This window comes from Aquarana catesbeiana, linkage group LG01 (genome assembly GCF_042186555.1).
Source record: "Aquarana catesbeiana isolate 2022-GZ linkage group LG01, ASM4218655v1, whole genome shotgun sequence".
NCBI lineage: Eukaryota > Metazoa > Chordata > Amphibia > Anura > Ranidae > Aquarana > Aquarana catesbeiana.
Window position 1 is genome coordinate 371,451,870 of NC_133324.1, and position 19,571 is coordinate 371,471,440.

General features: G+C 43.8%; 1 protein-coding gene across 1 annotated transcript in view; it reads left to right on the forward strand.

Moving 5' to 3' along the window:
• TUT7 (terminal uridylyl transferase 7) overlaps window positions 1-19,571 on the forward strand; it is a 148,215-nt gene that overhangs the window by 53,497 nt on the left and 75,147 nt on the right.

Genomic DNA, 19,571 nt, shown 5'->3' on the forward strand with positions numbered 1-19,571 from the left:
TTACAGGCTGAGGGGTGGGGGGAGTTTACAAGTACCTAACTGCTCAGAGGAGTGAAGACTCCCCATCACCATTCTGGAATGAAGAGCCTTTAAAATGTACAACACTGTACCCCCCCCCTCCCCCTTCTGCAAGGTCACCTAGTCAGGTTAAAGTCTGACAGTGCAACAGTGGCCTACATTTGGGGCATCAGAAGTTGAGCTGCTCGAAGTGAAACAACTTGATATGCTCCTGGGTGGAAATTTCCATTCCCTCTCTCTGCCAACCACATCCCTAGTGTGAACAATTGACAGGTGGACTTCAAAGCTGTAATTCCTAGACCGGGGGAGAGGTCTCTGCAACTCAAGATATTTCAGAATCTGTCAAAGGTGGGGAAAACCAAATATGGACATCCTGGCCTCAATGTTTAACTGCAAACTGTATCTGCATAAAACCAGTTTAATTTCCCCATTAAATATATAGGAACCAACAAAAGTGCAATCAACAACCAAAATATACCATAACTCAATGAAATAGAGCATGTAATCCATCAAATTCTGCCTTCCAGGAAGCATGGAAGTGTCAGCCGCTCGCTCCGTCCAACATTTTTTGCTAAATTAACATCTTCAGGGGCCAGAGCATGCTAGCTGACACATTTAGGCGCATTAGAAAAGCTGCATAAAAAACCTGAGCAGTAGAGGTCACTTTCACAGGAAACAAACTTCAGACTTAGAAGAATTAACAAACTTCTATTATGCAAATTCATAATAGAACTGTATGAATAAAAGTCTCAATCTAGAATTGATAGAAGTCTAAAGAGTTAAGTTTGAGAGACCCGATTATGGAACCGGCTAGTTATAAAAGTTAGTTACAAAAAAGTGTGGAAAAAAAAAATAAAGTAGTTTTATTCTCTTTTGTTCTGCTCTTTTTTACTGTATTCTATTCTGCAGTGTTTTATGTTTTATCATGTTTGCTTTTCAGGCATGCAATTTTTTATACTTTACTGTTTTTACTGTGTTTTATTGTTAACCTTTTTCTTTTGTCTTCAGGTACACCATTCACGACTGAGTGGTTATACCAGAATGATGCCTGCAGGTTTCGGTATCATTTTGGTATCATTCTTTTCAGCCAGCGGTTGACTTTCATGTAAAAGCAATCCTAGCAGCTAATTGGCCTCTAGACTGCTTTTACAATCAGTGGGAGGGAATGCCCCCCCCCCCCCCCCCCCCCCACCGTCTTCCATGGTTTTTCTCTGGCTCTCCTGTCTCAGCAGGGAACCTGAGAATGCAGCCGGTGATTCAGCCAGCTGACCATAGAGCTGATCAGAGACCAGAGTGGCCCCAAACATCTCTATGGTCTAAGAAACTGGAAGCTACAAGCATTTCATGACTTAAATTTTACCGGGTGTAAACAGCGCCATTGGGAAAGCATTTTATCACACCGATCTTTGTATGGTCAGATGCTTTGACAGCAAAAAAAGTACCTGTCACTACCTATTGCTATCATAGGGGATAGTTACATTCCCTGAGATAACAATAGAAATGATTAAAAAAAAAAAAAAAAAATAAAAAAGGAACAGTTTAAAAATAAAGTAAAAAAATAAGGAGAAAAAAAGCACCCCCGTCCCCCCGACCCCCCCCCCCCCCCGCGCAAATGCGAACGCAAGCGTTGGTCTGGCGTCAAATGTAAACAGCAATTGCACCATGCATGTGAGGTATCACCGCAAAGGTCGGATCGAGGGCAGTAATTTTAGCAGTAGACCTCCTCTGTAAATCTAAAGTGGTAACTTGTAAAGGCATTTAAAGGCTTTTAAAAATGTATTTAGTTTGTCGCCACTACACGTTTGTGTGCAATTTTAAAGCATGCCATGTTTGGTATCCATGTACTCGGCCTAAGATCATCTTTTTTATTTCATCAAATATTTGGGCAATATAGTGTGTTTTAGTGCATTAAAATTTAAGTCCCCCCCCCCCCCCCAAAAAGTGTTTGAAAAATCGCTGTGCAAATACTGTGTGAAAAAGAAAAAAAATGAAACACCCACCATTTTAATCTGTAGGGCATTTGCTTTAAAAAAAATGTTTGGGGGTTCAAAGTAATTTTCTTGCAAAAAAAATGTTTTTATGTAAACAAAGTCAGAAAGGGCTGTGTCTTCAAGTGGTTAGAAGAGTGGGTGATGTGTGACATAAGCTTCTAAATGTTGTGCATAAAATGCCCGGACAGTTCAAACCCCCCCCCCAAATGACCCCATTTTGGAAAGTAGACACCCAAGCGATTTTGCTGAGAGGCATGTCGAGTCCATGAAATATTTTTCACAAGTTGTGGGAAAAAAGACAAATTGTTGCTGTGATGGGCAGTGAAGAGTGAAATCAAAAATTTACGCCCTTAGCCTGAAGGCGGCGGTGCTTGGTTTTCGGGGTCCCGTACGCGGCTAGGCTCCCAAAAAGTCCCACACGTGGTATCCCCATACTCAGGAGAAGCAGCTAAATGTATTTTGGGGTGCAATTCCACATATGCCCATGGCCTGTATGAGCAATATATCATTTAGTGACAACTTTGTGCAAAAAAAAAAAATTGACACTTTCCCGCAACTTGTGTCAAAATATAAAATATTCCATGGACTCGACATGCTTCTTATCAAATGGCTTGGGGTGTCTACTTTCCAAAATGGGGTCATTTGGGGGGGGGGGGGGGGGGGGGTTTGTACCACCTGGGCATTTTATGGCCTTCACAACTGATAGGTAGTGAGGAGTGAAATCAAAAATTTATGCCCTTAGGAATCCTGAAGGCAGTGATTAGTTTTCGGGGTCCCGTACGCGGCTAGGCTCCCAAAAAGTCCCACACATGTGGTATCCCCATACTCAGGAGAAGCAGCTAAATGTATTTTGGGGAGCAATTCCACATATGCCCATGGCCTGTGTGAGCAGTATATCATTTAGTGACAACTTGTAAATTTTTTTTTTTTTTTTTTTTTTTTTGTCATTCAATCACTTGGGACAAAAAAAATGTATATTCAATGGGCTCAACATGCCTCTCAGCAATTTCCTTGGGGTGTCTACTTTCCAAAATGGGGTCATTTGTGGGGGTTTGTATTGCCCTGCCATTTTAGCACCTCAAGAAATGACATAGGCAGTCATAAACTAAAGGCTGTGTAAATTCCAGAAAATGTACCCTAGTTTGTAGACGCTATAACTTTTGCGCAAACCAATAAATATACGCTTATCGACTTTTTTTTTTTTTTTTTTTTACCAAAGACATGTGGCCGAATACATTTTGGCCTAAATGTATGACTAAAATTGGGTTTATTTGGATTTTTTTTTATATCAAATAGTAGAAAATATCTATTTTCAAAATTTTCGGTCTTTTTCCGTTTATAGCGCAAAAAATAAAAACCGCAGAGGTGATCAAATACCATCAAAAGAAAGCTCTATTTGTGGGAAGAAAAGGACGCAAATTTCGTTTGGGTACAGCATTGCATGACTGCGCAATTAGCAGTTAAAGCGATGCAGTGCCAAATTGTAAAAAGTGCTCTGGTCAGGAAGGGGGTAAATCCTTGCGGGGCTGAAGTGGTTAATGTGCTGGTATTCCTTGGAATCTCACCCTGGTGCTTTGTGCTCTGCTAGGCATGTTTTAGAGCTGGCAGCCCTTTCTTGTAAAGAGCCTTTTCTTGTATTACACATGGACACAGTCTTAATCAAGATCTCTTCTGCCCAAGGTGGGCTCTTTCCATCTCAATGAGGATCTTGTCATCCCTTCCCTTTGCCCTGCCCCACAACACAGTAAGGAAATGCCCTTACACTAATTGTATTTTGTCAAGGCTGTTGGGATCTACCAGACGTCATGGCTTCCTTTTTTACTAAATTTTCTGTCCAGTCTTGTCATGCCTGAAGGCTTTTGTGGAGGACAACCTGCCTCCTGCTCCACTATTTCCAAGGCTATACCCTTAAAGCAAAATTCCAGATTTACTGTGCCTTTAACTAGTTTTGTTTGGGCCAAGCTGGTCCAAGCAAACCATATTTTACAATAGGTGTGCCCACTGGGCATGAGAGAGATTGAGAGAGATATATTGGCCTCCGCTACATGCAGTATACAGCCTTTTGTTCCGACTGAGACAGGAACAAAATTGGTCAGTCTGAGTGGCGCTCAGCTATTCATAGGCAGCTTTGGGTTCTCTGGCTGAGGTGGGCAGATGACACGATATCCAACTCAGCCAATTAGAGGAAGCTTTGTATTCATTCAGAGAATACAATGCTGCTTATAAATGGCTGAGCACCGCCAAGCTTGACTTTTTTGTTATGGGTAGGAGACGTGTGTTTGTGTGTTGGTTTTTTTTTTTTTGTTTTTTTTTTTTTTTTTTTTTTTTGTAGAGCTCACATTGAGATTGCCAACTGACTGCTACAGTGCAGCTGGACAGTTCTGGGAGGGCGTCTGATGACAATCCCCAGTGATTGCATGCGGTGCGCTCTGTGATCACTATGTCCTCCCCCGCACAGCTGATCACATATCTTGGTAAAGAGCCAATCAGCGGCTCTTTACCATGTGATCAGCTGAGTCCAATCACAGCCTTCTGCTCACTGAGTAGATGGTTAATGGAGTTGATGTGGAGGAGCAAGTCAGGATTATCAGGTAGAATGATGGGTTACTGTAGTTCAGAGGGAGTAGTAGGGGCTCACTGAAAAAGGGCCGGCCTTGAGTTTCAGAACTCAAACAAATTTGCCAAGTTGAGTGAAGATGTGGGGGTGGCAACCCTAAAAGTCACTGCTACCCCTAACGGCCAGGAGAGCAGCCTATCTAGTAGGGGTGGTGAGGGTAGTGCAGGAAGGCCTAGACCTTTTGTAATTTGGATTCTAATCAGAAGAACTGATAGAATAATTTGTGGCCAGGATTGCTTTACCAGAATGTTTTGTGGTCTTCCTGGTGCCAGGGTTCAGCATGTGGTGGACCGTGTTGATAAATTACTGGAAGGGGCTGAGCATGACTCGGCTGTCTGGGTCCATGTTGGAACGGACGACAGAAAACATGGCAGGTGGAGGCTCCTTGAGAATCAATTTAAAGAACTAGGCTGCAAGTTGAAGGGAAAGACCTCCCAAGGTGATATTCTCTGAAAATATTGCTTGTGCTATGTGCAACACTGGAAAGAGGGGGAGCTTAAAGTGGATGTAAACCCAATGTCATCCTTTCTAAACTACTGCCATAGGGGTTATCTATAAGGATATAATTGCCTCCTGCATGTATCTTTGCCTGTAAAATTTCTCCCCTCTGTTATTAGACCTGAGAAACTGCAGATTCTGTGGGTGGGTCTGTTGTCTGGAGCTCGGTGGGTGGAGTCATGATGTCAGACTCCCCGCCCACCTCTACACTCCTTGTCAATATGCATTTTCTCCTGTGTATTTCTTACACTGAACTTCTGCTATGATCTCTAAAATCCAGTGAAAAGACAGGAAAGTAACCACATGACTTCAGCATGCCAAATCATGCTGAGGTGTGGAACAGCCAATCCTTGCAGAGCTGCTGAAGAAAGGAGTAGGTGGGAATTAAAAAATAATGCATGTCTTAGGCTAGTGTACGAGATGTAAATCACCTGTCACTCACAGCAAGGGGGAGGATTTGACAAAGTTTTTCTGTTTGTCAAGTTTTATCTCACTGTACAATAAAAGGATTGCTTGGAGCTGGATTAACTTTGTGGCAAGACTGGGCTCAAATCATAGGAAATCTTATACCCTACATTATAACAAAAAAAAAAATTTCGCGTTTACATCAACTTTAAGGAATTGAATGCATGGCTAAAGACCAGGTGTAAAGAAGGAAGGATTTGGGTTACTAGAGCATTGGGATGACTTTTCATTGTGGTACAACCCAAATGCTGAAGATGTTTTGCACTTAAATGGAAGGGGGTCTGCTCTGCTGCAGGAGAGGTTTATGGGAAGGTTGGAAGAGTATTTAAACTAGAATTGAGGGGGGGAGGGTGAATTTGATTATAATGGGTCAGTCCCGAATGGGGGAATATGGGGGGGTGGTATGGCAAGTGAGAAGACCGTTCTCATGTTACAAATAACCATTGGAAAGGGTGCTATTTGTAGTACAAAAAAATAATTGAAGTACATGTGCAAAATGTGTCGCTAAATTAAAGTGTGTTTTTCCAGTACCCGAAGTCTGCCAAGCAAAATAGGGGAGTTGGAAGCTTCAGGGCATGAATAAAAATGAGTTAGTTGGTTTTGCTGAATCTTACTATTCATCACATGGGCTTTTGATATTCCTGGCCATGTTCTATAGCAAGACGGTAAACCGTGAAGGTGGTGGTGACTGTCTCCTATGTGAGAAGTGATCTCAAAGCGAGTGTGAGAGGAGGACCTAGTTGAGGAGTGTGAGGCTGAAGCATTATGGGTAGAGCTGCATATGGGTGTGCGTACTACAAAGGTAATCATTTGGCCTTTGTTTATAGGCCACCCAGAGTTAATGAGGAGCTGGAGACTCGGCAACTTGCACATATAGAAAGGGCTAGGAGAGTGATAAGGGGGGATTTCAACTACCCAGAAACTGACTGCAGCAATGGCCCTACTGGAAAAGTTAAAGGGCAAAAATTTATAAAGCTATTTCAAGCCAATTTTTTGGTCTAGTTCATAGAGGCTCCGGCTAGGAATGATGCTCTACTGGACCTGGTAATCTCAAGCCATGCAGAGCTTATTACTAATGGTCATATAAAAGAACATCTGGGTAGCGGTGACCATAACATGACTTTACTGTTAATTCACAGCCAGTGAAGAGGGAGTGGGGCTCAGGAGTGAGCATGCATGAGTGCCCCCATAGCAAGCGGCTTGCTATGGGGACACATCAGGGGGGAGAAGCCAGGCGTGAGCTGTTCAGAGGAGGATCAGGGCTGCTCTGAAAAACCATTGCACAGAGCAGGCAAGTATAACAGGTTTTGTTGCCTTTAGCATCGCTTTATGCAATACAGCATGGATTCATGAAAGACAGAAGCTGTCAAGCTAATCTGATTTCTTTATATGAGAGGTTAGGCAGAAACTTCAAAGGAGTGGATGTGGTATACTTGGATTTTGCAAAAGGATTTGACACAGTTCCCCAGACACTAATGTATAAGGTAATGTCTACTCACTGGGCATATTCAGTATATAAAAGGTTAGAAAACTGGCTAGGCTGGGACCCTTTTTAATATATTGATGATAGTTTGGGATTAAATACCATTTTTTTAGTTTTTGCAAATCACACCAAGCTATGCAGTGGAGTAGCATCCTTACAGGATGTCTCCAATTTATAAGATAAATGTAAAGTTGTGCACTTGTGGGCTAAAAATATGCATGTATCATACATATTAGGGGGGAGTACAACTGGGGAATTCAATGGTGAAGGATGTTCTGAAATATCATGAGTTTAATGGCATGCAATGCCAAGCTGTGGTTTCCAAAGCAAGCAAAATCCTTTCTTGTATTAGTAGGTATGGGACTGCAGAGGCCTGGAATAGACTCTCGAGCTGGTTCTGACCAGCTCTGTAAATGGTTTTAAAAAAGGCCTGGATTCTTTCCTAAATGCACAAAATATAGCTGGGTAATAAAATGTATAGGTAAAATTGATCCAGGGAATATCAGAATGTCTTTGGGGATCTTGAAATCCAGAAGGAATTTTCTTACACTGCTGAAGCAGATCGGATTATACTGTTTTGTTTTTTTTTTTTTTGTTTTTTTTTTTTTTTTTTCCTTCCCCCTTGACCAACTGTGGACATAGGGTTGTGTATATAGCTGTGTTCGGTTTTTGTTTTCTCTGAGGGTTAAACTGGATGGACGTGTGTGTGTGTGTGTGTGTGTGTGTGTGTGTGTGTGTGGTGGTTTTTTTTTTTTTTTTTTTTCCTCTACCAGACGAACTATGTAACTATATCGAACTATGTTGTTGGCCACCCCCAGCTAATTTCTTTGGAACGTCCAGTCCCGTGGTCTATGAATAAAGCTACTGTACAATTTGGGGCTATAGGGATTTTGACCTGCCTGTAAATACCTTATCTTGTACAGGAAACGGACCCCCCTTACCCTCTTTTTGCAGCATAAAAACTGGAGTCTGTCAGAGTGGGTTGGGTTTAGGAGCGTGTATTAGTGATGGCCCCCAGCAAGCTTTTTAGCCAATATCCTGTTGGTAACCTGCATATAGCCCATGGTCTGAGAATAGAAGTCCTGTACTCCCAGGACAAGACATTTAAAGGAATGTCAAAATTCAGTACAGTAGTTTAATTGGTGGGGGAGGAGGAAGAAGTATTTATCTGAAATGTAAAAAAAAAACTTTGTAAACTTGAACTACTTTGATCAGCGGCCATGGGAAAATACAAAACGCAGCCAAATCTAATCGAGATTTTGAACGCTTTGCAGCCTGTGAGCAAAACATTCCTATCCTGAACTCGCTTCTCCCATGTTCAGGAGAGGGAGGCTAAGGGGTTGAACCTCACCTAACCGCAGCAGCCCCTAAACGATCCTAAAAGCCTATGTACATGGAGTTAAGTTTAGGAGCTTGGGCAAAAAAAGCTCCTAAACACAATTTTAGGAGCTACTAGTGTACATGGAGCCTAAACTCTCAAATAGTTTTCTCAAATAGTCTTTCAGGGCAGCATCTGAGAGAGGCTCCTCCTCCCTGAAACAGGAAACTCCATTAGTCCACCATTATAAATTTGTTCGTTTGTGTGTGGGGTTTTTTTTTTTTTTTCTCCTCTAGACCCACAGAAGCTGCAAACAATTTATTTTCTCTACAGTCTCTGTGCTAGGTTGCAGGGGACTCCCTGACCAGCATCCCATCCAGCCCAGTGGGCCTTGGGAGGGCGAGCAGGAGCCGCAACCTCAGCCTTGGGGCTCTGCTTGAGGTTTCACCCTACAGAGGGGTATGCACCCATCCCCCCCCCCAACTGCTTCTAATGCTACCGGTACTCTGCCCCAGGTTACCGCCGCTGCCAGTGGAGGTACTGCCTGCCTAACTACCAGGGCATCTTGATGCATGGCTCTCCTGCTTACCGCAGAACACAAGCCAAACGCTCCAACTGTGGTGGATAGCCCGTGACTCTCTGCAGGGTCCCGGCCAGGGGAGAGACTTAATCAGACAACGCCATGATGGTGGCATACTTACGCAACGGGGGACAAAATCCCAAAGCTCAAGCCTGACAAACAATTCTGTTATGGGCAGAAACAAACATCAGATCAACATCGGGCATCCATCTGAAAGGAACAGACAATACACTGGCAGACTTTGAGTCCAAAGACTATAAAACAGAGTGGTCTTCGAATCAACCAACCTTCTTACAAGGCACACAAACATGGGGGTTGCCCGAGGTAGATATGCTTGCCTCCAAGGCAAACTCAAAACTACCAATGTTTTTTTTTTTTTTTTCACTGGATCCCACAGATGGCAACAGTGGAGTAGATGTATTCAGCCAAAGCTGGGTCACCAGCTGTTATGCATTCCCTCCAACTGCCATAATACCAAGAGTGATTAAAAAAATCAAAGCAGAAAAAGCGGCAGTGATACTCCTAGCACTGTACTGGCCCCAAAGAGCATGGTTCAGCCACTTGAACCTGTGTCCAGCCACACCTGACGCTGCCGGACCTACCAGATCTCCTATTGCGGGGACCAGTCAGCCATCCAAATTACAAACTCCTGAAACTTTTTGGCTTGGTTACTGAAAGGGTGAGACTGCAAAATAAAGGGGTGTCGGACAGAGTGATCAACACCATTCTAGACAGCAGGGAACCCGTGACTAGAACAATCTACAGGAAAGTGAGGAAGTTTGTCTTCTGGCATAAAGAGTTCCGGCAGAGGAATCATCCTGGCGATTCTGGATTTCCTACAGGAAGGAGCAGACAAAAATATCTGAGCACACTTAAGGTACAAGTGGCAGCACTTTCCTCCTTTTATGGACACGAGGCTAGCAGAGGATCTGCTGATAAAGCGATTCCTAATGTCGCTAAATAGAGCTAGACCTGCAAAAATTTACATAACTCCAACATGGCATATGTATACAGTGCTCAGAGGATTTCTCTTCCCCCGTTTGAACCATTGGAAGAAAGCTCAGACAAAAACCTTGATCTAAAAACTGCACTTTTAGTGGCCCTAGTATCGGCCAGAAGAGTGAGCGAAATCCAAGCACTTTCCATGATTGAACCATACTCCCTGTTACAAACAAACAAAATAATCCTCTCGCCAGACCCAGCTTTTCTACCAAAAGTCTCTAACATTTCACAGGACGCAAAATGTGATTATTCCATCTCTCCCAAAATCAATGGATAGCAAGAAAAGACACATACAAGAAGCTAGATGTAAGAAATACGCTATGAGTGTATCTCGAGAGAATGAAGGACTAGCGAAGAACTACCTCATTTGTTCTCTATGCAGGAGTCAATGAAGGAAAACCGTTTCTTTCACTGACAATCAGCAGATGGCTAAGAATTGCCATACAGACAGCCTATGAGACGCAAAGCCTCACCCCCTCCAAGCGGTATCAAAGCCTATTCAACCAGAGCCTGGGCAACCTCGTCGCAGAGAAAGCAGGAGCAACTCCAGAGTAGATCTGAAGGGCAGCGACATGGTCGAGCTTCAGTACCTTTGCAAGGCACTACCGTTGACCAGCTGTCCGGCCAGGCATTTGATCGCAAGGTGCTCCAGTCCTTATCCCCTCCTTAGTAAGTATTGCTTGATGCATCCCCTCAGTTGCTGCCCTGGAAGACTATTTGAGAAAACAGAGTTGGGTACCTTTTTTTTTTTTTTTTTTTTTTTTTTTTTTTTTTCCTGGGAAGTCTTCCAGGGCAACACTAGTTCCCACCCTAAGCGACAATACCAGGTATAGTGGGGGAGCATTGATTTACTGAGCGTTCCTTCGGTGCTTTAATATAACTGAGGCACACATGTAAGACAAACAAATTTATAATGGTTGACTAATGTGTTTCCTGTTTCAGGGAGGAGCTTATCTCCCTCATGTTGCCCTGGAGGATTTCCCAGAAAAAGTTACCAGGTACCCAACTCTGTTTCCAGCTGTCATTTTACAAGTGTAATCGTGTAGAAAGATCTGGACGGCCGCACAACGGAATAGGCAGATAAAATCTTCTTTATTCAAAACATGGAATAATAAAGTACATGACACTGCTGGAGTGGTACAGCTTAGCCGCTAATTCGTTTCACGCTCGTACAGAGCGCTTACTCATAGCTGTCATTTTACAGTGTTCCTAAAAGGTTTTCAACTGCCCTGTGTACATGAGCCCTCAATGTTTGTGAAAAACTATTGAATTCCTCATTTAACTACCGTCATACGTCGCTAATTTGACGTTAAATACCCTTGTTATGGCAGCAGCTAGTTGCCATGACCCCGGTATTTTTAAAAACGGCGGACTGTCCTCTAAGATAAGTGGTCTCAGCGGCGGATTCACCGCAAGATCACTTTTAACCGGGGCTGGAGAGGGCCCCATCCCGCCGCACTCAGATTGTCTCCGGAGCCACCAGTAAGCGGTGGTGACGTTCGCGTACGCTTCCCTCACTGGATGCCAAGTGAGGGAAAGATGGCCCCCGCTCGGCTCCATAGCATTGGAGGGCGGAAGCGACGTCAAACATCACTTCCGCCCCTTTCTCTTAATCGCTTGCAGACCAGCCACCATTTTACAGCGGCAGGTCGGCACAATCCCGCGAACCGTCATAGCTATACGTCGGCTTGCGGGATCGTGTTAGCAGGCGCGCGCCCGCTGCACTGCGGGGGTGCTGATGCTCGTGGCCCCTGGTCGCGATGACCGCTAGCCACGAGTGATGGTGAGCACGAGAGGCAGAACGGGGGGGGGGTGTGTGTGTGTGTGTGTGTGTGTGTGTATATATATAAACGCACAAATCCCTGTTCTGTTCTGAGAGGAGTGACAGATCGTGTGTTCCTAATAGCTAGGAACCACGATCTGTCATTTCCTCTAGTTAGCCCCCTTCCCCTTCAGTTAGAAACACACACTAGGGAACACAGTTAACCCCTTGATCGCCCCCTAGTGTTAACCCCTTGCCTGCCAGTGACATTTTTACAGTAATCAGTGAATTGTTATAGCACTGATCGCTATAACTTTTGCGCAAATAAATCTATATGCTTATTGTGTTATTTTTTGGTTAAAAAAAAAGAATACATATCAGCCTAAACTGAGAAATTTAGCCTTTTAATATTTTATTTTTTTTCAAAATTGCCACACTTTTTTTTTTTTTTTGTTTATAGCGCAAAAAATAAAAACCGCAGAGGCGATCAAATACCACCAGAAATCTCTATTTGTGGGGAAAAAAGGACGTCAGTTTTGTTTGGGTGCAGCGCCGAATCGCAAAAAATGGCCGGGTCATTCAGCAGCCAAATCTTCCGGGGCTGAAGTGGTTAAAGGGAAATTTTTGTATATTGCATTTTAGTGTAAATATGAGAACTGAGGTCTTTGACATTTAGGCCCCTTTCACACTGGGGCGGTTTGCAGGCGCTATTTCGCTAAAAATAGCACCTGCAAACTGACCCGAAACAGCTGCTGCTGTCTCTCCAGTGTGAAAGCCCTAAGGGCTTTCACACTGGGGCGGTGAGCTGGCAGGACGGGAAAAGTCCTGCTAGCAGCATCTTCGGAGCGGTGTATACACCGCTCCTGCCCATTGAAATCAATGGGACAGCGCAGCTATACTGCCGGCAAAGCGCCTCTGCAGAGGCGCATTGCGGTGGTTTTTAACCCTTTCTTGGCTGCTAGTGGGAGTTAAAACCACCCCGCTAGCGGCCGTATACTGACGGTAAAACACTGTTGACAATGGCGGCGCTTTACCGTCGACCCCGCCCCAGTGTGAAAGGGGCATTAAGGGGTCCTGTCATGCTATTTTTCTATTATGTTTACATTCCTTGTAATGGGAAATAAAGGGACCCAAATTAGGACAGTGTAAAATAAAGAAAATTTAAAGCGTCTCGCCAAGCTCGAACGCATACGTAAGTTGCCCCCGTATATGAAAACTGTGTTCAAACCACACGTGAAGCATCACCATGATCCTTAGAGCGAAAGCAATAATTCTAGCCCTAGACCTCCTCTATAACTCAAAACATGCAACCTGTAGAAATTTTTAAACATTGCCTATGGAGATTTTTAAGGATAAGTTTGTCGCCATTCCATGAGCGGGTGCAATTTTGAAGCATGTGTCGAGTATCAATTTACTCAGCATAACATATTTCACAGTATTAAAAAAAAAAAAAAAAAAATTGGGCTAAGTTTACTGTTGTCTTGGGTTTTTTTTTCTCCCTTCGCCTTTCAGGACAGCACCTTGGAAAGAGCGCAACTCCACCTCTTAGACAGGAAACACTGCGTGACAACGCCCCTTTAAAAAGCAGCTGCTTCCACCATGCCGTCAGTTTTAGTGTTTCCTCCGCCATGGTGGAAGCACTGCTTGGGGAACCAGAGGGGCTGCGCTCTCTCCAAGGAGAGGGTTTTGGCAGGACCTCCACGTTTGGGTACTCAGACCAGCCCAGCTCCTTCCCACACGTGAGGGGGGTGCTCCGGTGTCCCTGCCTTCGGCTCACAGGAGTAATGGTCTGCCGGAAGTTTTCCACCCGGGGTGTTCGGGGGGCCGCGGTTGTGCTCAGTAAGAGCGTCCATGCCAGGCCTCTGCATGGCGGCGCCGAATCCCGGACAGCGGATGACGCCAGTTCCGGTGGGAGGAGACTTCCGGCGGGGCGTAGCAGCGATTGGTTCCTGCTGCTGGAACACAGGAGGAAGGGGCTGCGGATTGCACTATGGAGACAGCGGAATCATCAGCAGCAATGGCGGATGCAGGCGCCCAGGTTCCCGGCCAGGCCCAGGTAGGTGAGGTGCGGTGGCACCTCTTTCCTTTTATATCACTGAGTGTTTTATCTTTTATGTGGTTATTCAAAACCTACTGCTGTCTGCTATGGGGTAACAGTTTCCATTAGCAGTTCAGCAAAGGAGTGAGACTCTGGGCACTTAGGGTGTTGGCTGGAGGTACTACTTTTCTCTGAAGCCTTAGTTCTAAGGACCTGGCTTTTTCTTGTTTCTCTGTTTCAGAAAGCTACTGCCAAATCAGAGAGAACAGGGAGAAAGTGCCCCTCATGCAAAAATCCTTTAAGGGACTCTTGGCCCAAACCACTGTGCAAATCCTGCATTGTGGATTTAGTAAAAGAAGAATCCTCACGAGTGCAAAGAACTCTTATCTTCTGTGAGGAAGGAATTAGCAGAGGCCTTAGGGACAGTGCGTTCCCTTGTGAAACGCGGCCAGAGTTCCAGCCAAGGACAGAGTTCTCACTCCAGTTTCCCTCAGTCCACTTCCAGACAAGTGGAAAGTGAGTCGGAGGAGTAAAGGGAAAGCATTCCACCCTCAACTATTGATTCGGAGGAGGAGGTGGAAGAAGAGTCAAGATCATCTAGATATAAGCTTTCACTTGAGGTGGATGAATTACTCAAGGCAATTTATACTACCCTGGAGATCCAGGAAGAAAAAGCTCAGCTGTCTGTGCATGACAAGATGTATCTGGGGCTGGAGGAAATTAAACACAGGGTGTTCCCTGTGCATAAAGTGTTAACACACTATTAAAAAGGAATGGAAGGATCCAGAGAAAGGACAGTTTTTTTTCTAAAGCCCTCAAAAGGAGGTTTCCTTTTGAGGAGAATGAGGAACTGTTGTGGAATAAAAAAACAAAGATTAGACGCTGCTTTTTCTCAAGTATCTAGGAAAACTGATTTAGCTCTTGAGGACATGGGTATTCTCAAAGATGCTATGGATAAGAGGGCAGATGGGCTACTGAAGAAAGCCTGGGACTCATCTCTACCTAATCTTAAGCCAGCAATGGCGGCTACAGTTGTGGCTAGGAATCCGGAGTGTTGGTTAGATCAACTTAAAAATCATGTAGTTGCAAGTACCTCCAGAAAAGACTTATTGGAGTCCTTCCCTACCCTGCTTAAGGCAGTAAAATATATGGCAGATGCCTCTGCAGAATCTGAGGATGTCAGCCAGGTCCTCTGCGCTTGTTAACTCAGCAAGAAGAGCACTCTGGCTAAAGACCTGGTCAGGGGATTCAGCTTCTAAAATAAAACTGTGCGGAATTCCCTTTTCAGGAGACCTGATGTTTGGGCCAGAACTGGAGACTGTCCTTGACAGGACAGCAGATAAGAAGAAAGCTTTCCCACAGAAGAAGAAGAAGAAAACGGTACAGCAGAGGAAAAATTTTCGTCCTTTTCGACAAGCTGGTAAGGAAAAGGACCACACACAGAAGAGACCCTGGTCTTCTCAGAGAGGAAGAGGTAGAGGTGGGGTACTCTTTAGAACCCCAGAACAAACTAAAAAACAAAGACCATCTAGTAGGGGGGAGACTACAGGACTTCTTAACAATTTGGGAAAAAACAAGAAGTCCTTTTGTTCTGGGGTTAATCAAAAAGGGTTATCAATTGGAATTCTCACAAAGCCCCCCAAATCGGTTTTACATCACAAACCTGCCAAAGGATCGGGAAAAGGCTCTGGCCATGAAGTCTCTGTTAAGGAACTGATGCAACAGAAGGTCATTTCCCAGGTTCTGAAAGATCAAGAGGGGAAGGGGTTTTACTCCCACATTTTTCTGGTCAAAAAGCCATCAGGGAAGTTCCGTCTGATTCTCAATTTGAAGGTTCTAAATCGATCCATAAAATACAAAAAATTCAGGATGGATACGATTTTCTCAGTGAGGAACTTGCTAACCCCCAAATGTCATATGGCTTCCATCGATTTGAGAGATGCCTATCTCCATATACCAATAGCGCCCCCATCACAAAGGTTCCTGCGTCTCGCAGTCAATCTGGGGGGGGGGGGGGAGATTTGGCACCTGCAGTTTCGGGCTCTGCCTTTCGGTCTTTCCTCTTCTCCCAGGGTATTCACAAAAGTGATGGCGGAATCTTTGGAGCCCCTGAGGCTGAAGGGGATTTCAATAGTACCCTATTTGGATGACCTGTTACTGTTTGCAGACTCAAAGGGTCAAGTAGAGGTCAACCTTCAGACAGTTCAAACACATCTAAGAGGTCTGGGATGGCTTCTCAATCTTCAGAAGTCAAACTTAATTCCATCTCAAAGGGTAAGGTTTCTGGGGTACGAAATAGACTCGATAGAACAGAGAATTTTTCTACCCCAGGAGAAAATAGAGAAGATGCAGTTGACCCTGAAAACACTTCAGTCCAACGCAGAGATCTCTGTAAGACAAGCCATGTCTGCTCTGGGACTGTTGACAGCGGCAATTCCTTTGGTACAGTGGGCCAGGTTGCATGCCCGTCCTCTGCAATCGGATATTCTGATGAATTGGTCATACCAGGAACCTCTGGAGAAGAAATTCAACATGGGGGCAAGAGCAAAAAACGCTCTGGTGGTGGAGGAACCTAGGAAACCTTTCAAAAGGGCTTCCTTGGGTCTTTCCGGTAACCAGAAGGCTGACTACAGATGCCAGCGCACGGGGATGGGAAGCTCATCTGGAAGAAAAAACGATTCAGGGAGTTTGGACCAAACCAGAAGTGAGAAGATCTTCAAATTGGAGAGAGTTAAAGGCTGTTCACCTAAGCCTCCTCTCCCTCCGGGAATTTCTAGTGAAACAACATGTCCAAATATTGTCAGACAATATGACGACAGTATTATATTTAACAAAGCAAGGGGGCACAAAAAGCAAAACCCTAATGGGTGTAGCTCATCAGATCCTAAGATGGGCAGAGAACAATGTGGCCTCTCTATCAGCAGTCCATCTGAAGGGGACGGAAAACACCTTAGCAGATCTCCTCAGCAGGAAAGAAATAAGGGAAGCAGAGTGGTCTCTCAATCAGGAATTATTCTAAACCATTTCCAAGAGTTGGGGTTATCCCCAAGTGGACCTCTTTGCAAAACAGGAAAATGCAAAAATACCAGTCTTCTCTCTTCAGAGACAGGATCAAGCTCTCGGAGTAGATGCGTTAGCTCACAAGTGGGACTTCCATCTGTCCTACGCTTTTCCCCCGTTTCAACTGATACCAAAGGTGTTAGCCAAATTCAGATTGGAGTCCACTGAGCTAATATTAATAGCTCCTTATTGGCCAAAAAGACCCTGGTTTTCAACCTTGATGAACCTCTCAGTGAAACCTGCTTAGAAATTACCAATCAGGGCAGACCTGTTGAGTCAGGGCCAAATTCTCCATCTAGATCCAGCTTATCTCAAACTAACAGCTTGGTTTCTGAAGAACAAATCTTAAGAAAAGAGGTTTATCAGAGAAGCTTATTTCTACCCTTCTTGCAAGTAGAAAAAAAAGTGACAAGAGACATTTACTTTAAAGTCTGGAAGATCTCTAATTCTTGGTGTTCCAGTAAAAACTTTGATTTTCATACCACATTTTCAGTTTTGGAATTTCTTCAAGAGGGATTGGAGAAGGGGTTAGCAGCAAGTACGCTCAAGACGCAGGTAGTTGCTTTATCAGTTTTTTGGAAAAAACCCTGTCAGGGGAACCTTTTAATAATCAGATTTTTTAGGGCAATGGCAAAAGTAAAGCCTAGACCTGTTGTTACTTTTCCCAAATGGGATTTATCTCTAGTTCTTCGGGGACAAACTAAGGCACCGTTTGAACCCATAGAAGAAGCATCATTAAGTTTCTTGACGTTAAAGACAATTTTACTGGTAGCAGTAACTTCCGCACGTAGAATTAGTGAGTTACAAGCCCTTTTTAATTAAGGAGCCCTTTATGAGATGTCTACAGGATAGGGTAGTCTTAAGGATGGATCCAGCATTTCTACCAAAGGTGGCTTCAGTTTTTCACCGTACACAGGAAATCGTTCTCCCTACTTTTGTCCTTTACCTTCGGGAGCAGGAGAAGAAGCTTTCCATACCCTTGATGTCAGGAGGTGTCTGCTTAAATATCTGGAAAGAACAAAGGAAATCAGAAAGTCATCTTCACTGTTTGTTTTAATGGAAGGTACTCACAAAGGAGGTAAAGCTTCCAAGAGCACCCTTGGAAGATGGTTAAAGCAGGCCATTAAAGAGGCATACAAATCTTTGGGTCTGGAATCTCCGGAAGGGTATTACCTCATTCTACTCAAGCAGTGGCGGCATCATGGGCAGAAAGGGCCGGGGCATCTCCTGAGCAAATCTGCAAGGCTGCCACATGGTCCAGTTTTTCGACCTTCATAAGGCACTACCGCTTGGATCTACTATCAGCCTCGGACCAATCATTTGGTAGGAAGGTTTTGCAGGCAGTAGTCCCACCCTGAAGTAAGTTTCTCGGTTATCCTCTCCAAGGTGCTGTCCTGAAAGGCGAAGGGAGAAAACCTTAGTCAGACTTACCGGTGACGGTATTTCTACGAGCCTTTCAGGACAGCAGCCTACTTCCCTCTCTTGGTTATATGTAAAGTATAATTGTAGGACCTGGTAATTGTCTGATTATATTTTCCAGCATGTCGGAGGATTTCTCGGTAACAACTGACGGCATGGTGGAAGCAGCTGCTTTTTAAAGAGGCGTTGTCACGCAGTGTTTCCTGTCTAAGAGGTGGAGCTGCGCTCTCTCCAAGGTGCTGTCCTGAAAGGCTCGTAGAAATACCGTCACCGGTAAGTCTAACTAAGGTGTGTGTGTGTGTGTGTGTGTGTGTGTGTGTGTGTGGTGTTTTTTTTTTTTTTTTTTTTTTTTTTTTTTTCTTGCACTTGTAAGACCTCTGTGTAAATACAGTGAGGCAAAGTATTGCAACAACTGCCATTTTTTAAATTTTTTTTAGAGTAAATTTTATTAGTTTTTTCAAAAATGTACAATTGCATTACTCAGTGCTTACACATGTAGAACATTAAGAACGAACTCATAACTCTTTAGCATATGTTTATAATATGTGCGTCATATTGTATATCTACTGCATCTAATCAATAAAGTAAAACTTTAAAACTATATAAACCCTTTGTGTTCCCTGTTACCCCAACAACCGCCATTTTATTTTCTAGGGTGTCTGACAAAAAATATATAATGTTCGGGGGTTCTAAGTAATTTTCTAGCAAAAAAATTATTTTAATTTGTAAACACGGAGTCTGAAAAATAGGCCTGATGGTTAAGGTGTGTGGGGGGATTCAGAACGGTTTGCAAGCTGTGGATTGATTTTTTACTTGATTTCTCCAGCGGCCTATTTTTTTTTCTTTCACTGCTTTTATTGTATGATACGTAGAACACAGGTGTAGTTCACTGAACATTTCTACACTCAACTGTGTGTACAGAAAATCAAGTGAAGGCATAAGAAGAAAAAAGAAAACCAAAGCAGAGAACCTTGAGATAAAAGCTCACTGAATTTGTTTTTAATGTCTGAACGTCATGTTCTTGCAAAGGCATTAGTGGTCACCTGCTGAGATATTAAATCCAAGGGTCCCATGCTTTTTCAAATAAAGGTAGTTTATCATTCATTACGTTAAATATAAAGAAGTCAGCGCTTGGAGATACAGGCAGCTAGCTATTGGGTAAATATACAATCCCTTTAATACAGATCCTATGACAAAATGTGCAGTGCCAAAAATAAACGTATAACGTGTAGACTATTTCATACAATGCATGTGAAACGTCGTAAAATCAAAGGCATTACATCGCTGGGCATATTCAAATTGATAGAATAAAAGTCTGAT